Source organism: Drosophila eugracilis, unplaced genomic scaffold, assembly GCF_018153835.1.
Source record: "Drosophila eugracilis isolate 14026-0451.02 unplaced genomic scaffold, ASM1815383v1 contig_1963, whole genome shotgun sequence".
In the NCBI taxonomy this organism is placed as follows: domain Eukaryota; kingdom Metazoa; phylum Arthropoda; class Insecta; order Diptera; family Drosophilidae; genus Drosophila; species Drosophila eugracilis.
In genome coordinates, this window is record NW_024572825.1 from 216,920 (window position 1) to 224,032 (window position 7,113).

The following is a 7,113-nucleotide window of genomic DNA, read 5'->3' on the forward strand; positions in this document are numbered from 1 at the left end:
TTCTTTTTCTTCACAAATGCCAGAAGTGCGATTGTTGAAGAATAGATCGGCCATTTATCATTATTGTATTATTGTCAAATCGCACCTAGTTAAATGCCCATCATTGTATTGTTGTTCTAATCTAGCTAGTAGCTAGTTAAATGCACATCATTTTGTTTTTCGTCTCAAATCTTAAAGCCCACACGCATAGACGAAATTGCAGTAAATTTGCATTGGTATTGCAGTATCACGCGTTTTTCTGCATTATCTTTTCTGTACGTTTTTTCGGCAGTTATTGTATAGTTTTTGACTCGCTTGCAACCGCTTGCAACTTGTCCCGTTTAATATATATAGTTTTGTACTCGCTCGCAATCGCTCGCAACCTGCCCCGCTTAACATTTTGTAAGCCCGCTTATAATTAAGAAATAAACTCGAATCCTAGAAAAAAGAAATACAGTCCACTTAATTCGCCAACAGCGATTTTTTGAAAGAAGTGACTCACAATGACATCCCACCCGCAGGATACCTTAAAAAATGAATAAGTTATTTGAAATGAAGTTAGGCGGGTAGGTATTGAAATAATTCATATACATATCCTGATTCTTGTTTGGGGCTCTTTAAGTAGACGTGGTGATGAAATGAAAAGAATACTAGGATTTTATTTCAGACCCAATTCCCCAGCTGTCAGATAGACTTAACAGCCATTTCACGTTTTTTTTTAAATAATAATCCGTCTTGATTGGTAAACAAGTTTATGTTGCAGCTGAATGACTACAAAGAATCTTTGGGTACAATATGTTCCTTCATATAAATCAGGAGCCGTCTATTCTGTGGGTTCTTCTGTGGTAGTCCTAGGAGGTGAAGCTTTTAAAGGATCTCCAGAGACACTACGATGCTGAACAGCAGCCTCATTTGTGCGAACAGAACTGACTTTTGCTGTGGCTAGCTGCTAAAATATAGTTTCCATTTCATATTTTTTATGTTTTATTTTATTTTAATGTGTTGTGCTTATCATTTTATATTATTTCATTAAAACATAGTGAAACAGTTTATCAAACTAACCATCAGACATCAGCAGAATGCCAATAGAAACAGCAGATGGAGACGCATCTTGATGTTGAATGTGTGGATTGGGACTGAAAAGCCAGATTTATACCCTGACTTGGGTTGTTTTTGTCAGCAGTAACATGACAAAACAATTAGCATGTCACGTTAAATATATAATTGATGCCTTCATTTTGTAATGATATTATTTTAAGAAGTTCATAACTTCATATGCACTCAAGCCCATCTTTTTTTGGCGATAGAATGTGATTTAAATGGGGTTTCTGCTCTTTCCTTCTTTCTTCTGTTTTTGATTGTGAAATCTAAAAAAAGGTTTTTGTCATAGTTACTCGACTCTCGACCAATTCTATCAAATGATCACACGAATCTACACAGTAGATTAGCACTGGATAATGTATGGGAAACATTTTAAAAATTTCCCGAATCATAATACGCTGAAGGGGCTTTTTAAATTAATTGAGACTAGAGACCATAAGTTCTCATTAGTAAAATAATTAATATTTTACGATTGGTCGTGCAGCTCTAGCTCATACATGTATGTATATCTACAAACATATATCCACTAATATACAATGTATGAATAAAGCAGAATCTGAGCTGCCGAATAAGAACAATTTTTTGTTAGGCCAACTATTTAGTACTATTGGATTAAGTTAAACTAATTAGAATAATTATTTTATCGCCTCTTCGGAAACATAATATATTTAAAAATAAAACATTGGCTTTAACCTTTTCTCAGTTTTAAAGGAATCAAATGACAAGCTTCGACAATTCTAAATGCATTTTCGCAATAAGATTTGTTTAAATGAGAATGTGTAGAATCTTACAAATTTAATACACATATGTAAGTAAAACTGAACAAAAGCTTCTTAAAAAAATATGGTAGTCAAGAAATTTATGACATGTTTATAATTAGGTCGCCTGTTTTCTGAGAATTCAGAAAATATATATATACATACGTTTATATATATATATTGACACACAGTTGCACAGGTTGCAAGATTGTATACACCTTATGATTTGACTTTTAGTTTGGTTGCTATTCATCGGATTCTTTGATTCCTTTTGGCGAACCTGCTTTTTGACCACATCTTTAAGGTACCATGAGGGTTGTTGACCAAATTTTACTGCCCACAGTGATATAAGGTAGTGTAATCGGTAGAAGGGCGTGTATCTCAGGAATTCTTAGATCTAGAAAGTTGAGACTAACCAAGCAGTTGTCGCAGCAACCAAACAACACGCCTACTTCTACGCAAACAAACTATAACTATGTTATTTATGATAATTAGACTTATGTATTGGTTTATTCTGAAATAGTCTTTCGTTGCTAATACTCACCGATTTACCACGGAGTGACGCTACCGTTAGTTATTTAACATGCCACAGATGGATATCTTAGCATAATCTTTTAAACTCGTTAACAGAGTAACGGGTATGTGATAAGCGCGGCACTCGACTGTATGCCGATCATCTAATCCTATCCTATAAAATTCAGAAAAATCCTATGGCAGCTACATGATTTGTTCAAATCTCAAAAATACTGTTCTATTAAAACTCGATAGACTTAACTTATTGATCACTCTGAATTATATAAAAATGTCCTAAGATAAGCCTATTTATTAATTTATCCGCACGACTTCTCATTTTAATGTTGGTAAATACCCTTAGCAAGTAGTTTGCTCTAGTTAAATTAAAGTGATTTTCCGTGGTCCTGCTCAGTTTAACTTAATTTCAATGGCATTTGCACGAATGTCCTGTCATTAGCAAGATCCTCCTTTGTGGTTTTCGTTGCCAGAGAAATTCGCAGGCGGCATAATTTATTGTCAGACAATGTTTTGCTGTTAAATCAATGCTGAATAAATATATTGCTTTGCCACTATCAAAGCTCCACCATTTGTTTTTTTTACAGCAGACCGAGGCTTGAATTGTGACACAGCCTATAAATTTGACTTCCTGATAATTCGCTAAATTGGTAATTAGATTTGATTGGGGGAAGTACAGCCAATAAGTCATAATTAGGAATGCCGTAAAATGGCTAACGCCTAAGGGCATACTTCAACTTAATTGTGGAATTATTTGACTTTACTTTTTAATTTTTTTAATTCACATGTATATTTGTTATTATATATATCCTTATATGTATTTATATTTATTTGAAGTATTGGCAGTAGTAGAAGTTGGCAGTCCTTACTCATACTGATAGGAGCCTTCTTTCGATATTTTTCAGCGATAGCCCATCACTCATAAAATAGAAGCGAGTCTTGGATCCGTGAAAAAGTAGAGAACGTGCAAAAAATCGGCCGTAAAGTTGTAAGTCCGTAGTCAAGTCGCGCCAATCAGTTGCTAAATTGTTGTCTCAACCCTTGTGATCATTAAAATCAACACTTTTGTAAAAATTTATCCACATATCTATCTAAATAAACTATTGATAATAATCACATTATCTTACGTGGGGGCTCAACCGTGACAAAAGTTAAAGTGGTGTGCGTAAGCGTCGGGCGAATTCGGAAAAAAATTTAAATAGAAACAGTTCCAGTTGGATTAATAAAGTCGCAATAATGATGCGTTCAGCGAAGACCAAAAATCAGAACCAAAATACATAAAATCCGAAGTGGACATCAATATGGGCAAAAAAGTCCGCAAAATGCCGAAATCGCGAATTTGGATTTTAACAAAACTTTTGTCTCGTCGCAGATAAGCAAAACCATAAGGAGGAGGAAAACAAGAGGGAGATGAATGTAGAGCCCGATATATGCAGAGTTGAAATTCACAGCTATGTGCGAGTGCTCAAACTGCTTGCAACCAAAATTGGATAAAGCGACTCGAATAAAAATACGGTTCTGATCGAGAGTTTCGCTAAAGTGGTGCCTTATTTCGATGGAGTTTCAATTCCAATAAGACAGTGGCTGAAATGTTTTGATGAAAATGCCGATGCCTACGAGTTGACGAATAAGCCGAAATATGTGAACGCGAAAGCAATCAGTGCAGCAGAGTAATATCAGAAAGCCAGGAACACAAGGTAGCCGATCCGAGCAGCAGCCATCTCAGAGTCAAAGGCATTGATTCAACTAAACTAAATGTTTAAGTGGACATACGTCTCGAAATTGTCCAGGAAAGGGACCGAGTATCAGTGTGATCAGCGAATCAAAGGAGAATATGCTTATGATCAACAACAAAACAGTGTCCTGTTTAATTGACACTGAAGCAGATGTATCTCTTATGCGTATGAGGACATACAAAAACAATTTTGCTGAAAACCCACTACAAAAAAGTTTCGTTAGGTGCGTTGATAACAAAGTGAATGTCAACGTTATTATAGGCTTTGATTTTCTGAAGAAGTTTACTGTTGTGCTATAAAATGGAAAATACGCCTTTACAGGAGGAGATGACGTTGTCGAAATCAACACTGAGCGTAATGTTTACAATGCTAGACGTAACTCCAAAATACAAGCCGACAGTCGAGCGTTTAATTCATAACTACAAGCCATAGAATGTAGAAAAAAAATCATGTCCTGTCAGAATGATAATAATTTCGAACTGCAACAACATTGCATTCAGGGAGCATCCAAGTCGGCACCAGCTGCAGAGTGAGAAATTATTCGCAAACAGGTCGAAGAATGGTTGCAGCTGGGTATTATACGTGAATCCAGCTCAGATGTGGCTAGCGAAGTTGTGCTACCAAAAAAAAAGGATAAGTCATATCGGCTGTGCATAGAATGTTTTAAATACAATGGTATTAAAGGATCGATTCCCAGTTTCAGTGCTTGACAAAATCCAAGGTGAGAAATATTTTTTAGTCTTCGACATCAAGAACGGGTTTTTCCTCGTCGAAATAGATGAATCCAGCCGCAAATATACAGCATTCATCACAAAGTAAGGACTTTTCGAATTTAATAGAGCTCCATTTGGGTATTGTAATTCGCCAGCAGTATTCGTAAGGTATATCACGTATATTTTTCAACATGTCTAGTCCTGAAAAAAAATGGTCAAAATGACACTTTTTTAAGGAGCGTATCAATTTTCTGGGCTACGAGGTAGAGAATGGGCAGATAAGGCCTGGTAAAGAGCAAGTTAAGGCTGTTAAACATTTCCCGATGCCGGTAAGAGGTCAGAGGCATACAAGCATTCCTTGGGTTAACTGGCTACATCCGCAAATTTATTAATAATTACGCTCTTATTGCTAAACCCTTGACAGAGCTGTTGAAAAAAGATGCCGTTTTCAAGATAGAAGGAGCCCAAAAGCAAGCATCAGAACAACTCAGAGCAGCATTACAAAAAGAGCCAGTACTGAAGATTGGAGACAGAGCGCAAAAACACAATTACACGTGGATGCATCTAATCATGGATTCAGAGGAATATTGCTGCATCAGCATGATGGGAAGTGACACCCAGTTTTCTACTGGAGTAAGACAACAACGCCACAAGAGGAAAAGTTGACCAGTTACGTACTTGAGGTAAAAGGGGTATACAGAATGACTTGGTAACAGATTGTGGTGCACTTAAGCAGACGATTTGCAAAAAATATATCCCTCGAGATGCTACGCCGTGGATGATGTACTTACAAGTCTTTACCCTCAATGCAGAGCATCGCGCAGGAACCAGAATACAACATGTCGACAGCCTGAGTCGTTTTCCTTTGATGATCACACGAAGATCAAAAAAGCCCGGCAGAGTGATGAACACCTAATGGCTGTCACAGAATTATTAAAGCAGAATCCTTATGCAGATTATATTGTCAAAAACAGCATAATTTACAAGCAAGTAAGAGGACAAGACCTTTTGGCGATACAAAAATGCATGGAGAAGGAGATAATACAAAACTCACACAACTTTGGCCACATGGGAACGCAAAAGACGATTCATGCAATCTAGCATGATTTTTACATACCGCACTTGGAGAAGAAAGGTATCGAATGCATCACACATAAACAGAAGCTGGGCAAGCAGGATGATTTTTTAGACGACATCGATTAAGGCAATGGATCATTTAGGTTCATTGGACATGACGTCGAAGCGCTACAAGTATATCTTCGCTGTAATAGATGGCTTTTCGAAATATACTTGGATATTTCCTACTAAGTCAACAAACGCAGAAGAAGTTATCAAACACTTGGAATATTGGGTTACAGTATTGGGCAGTCCTCACAGAATTATAAGCGATAAGGGAGCTGCGTTTACATCACACTCTTTTAAAGAATTTTGCAACAACAACAGGATTGACCATATCGAGACGACTGCAGGTGTGCCAAGGGGCAATGGCCAGATCGAACGGGTCAACAGAGTTATCATTTCAGTTCTCTCAAAAATGTCAGCAGCAGAACCAGCAAAGTGGTATACGTACACATCACAAGTGCAGCAGGCCATAAACGCACACGTCCACGCTTCAACTAGTTTTACGCCTTTTAAAATTATGTTTGGCAAACGGATGAGAAACAATTCCAGTCCTGAGCTTTTGAGGATCCTTTAAGGTGAGAAGCTGGTAAACTTGCAGGACGAACGCAATTAAATCTGTCAGTAAGCTATGTTGCAAATCAAAAAAGCACTAGGCAACTACAAGAAAAACTACGACAAGAAGAGAAAGAATCATCATGGTTTCCAACTGGGAGATCTAGCAGCCATTAAGATGACTCAGTTTATAGCCGGAAGAAAGTTGGCCAAAAAATACATTGGTCAATATGAAGTCATGCAGGTAAAACGCAAAAGCAAATACGCCGTCAAGAGAGGGTGCACTTTGACGCCGACTTTGAGGGTGCACTACAGACATCTACTAGCGCTGATTTTATGAAGCTGTGCCACTATGCTGATTTAGAAGATCACGACCTGAGCGCCGAGGAAGCAGAAGCATCTGGGACAGATGTTTTGCAGGATGGCCGAGGTATTGGCAGTAGTAGAAGTTGGCAGTCCTTACTCATATCGATAGGAGCCTTCTTTCGATATTTTTCAGCGATAGCCCATCACTCATAAAGTAGAAGCGAGTCTTGGAACCGTGAAAAAGTAGAGAACGTGCAAAAAGTCGGCCGTAAAGTTGTAAATCCGTGGTCAAGTCGCGCCAATCAGTTGCTAAATTGC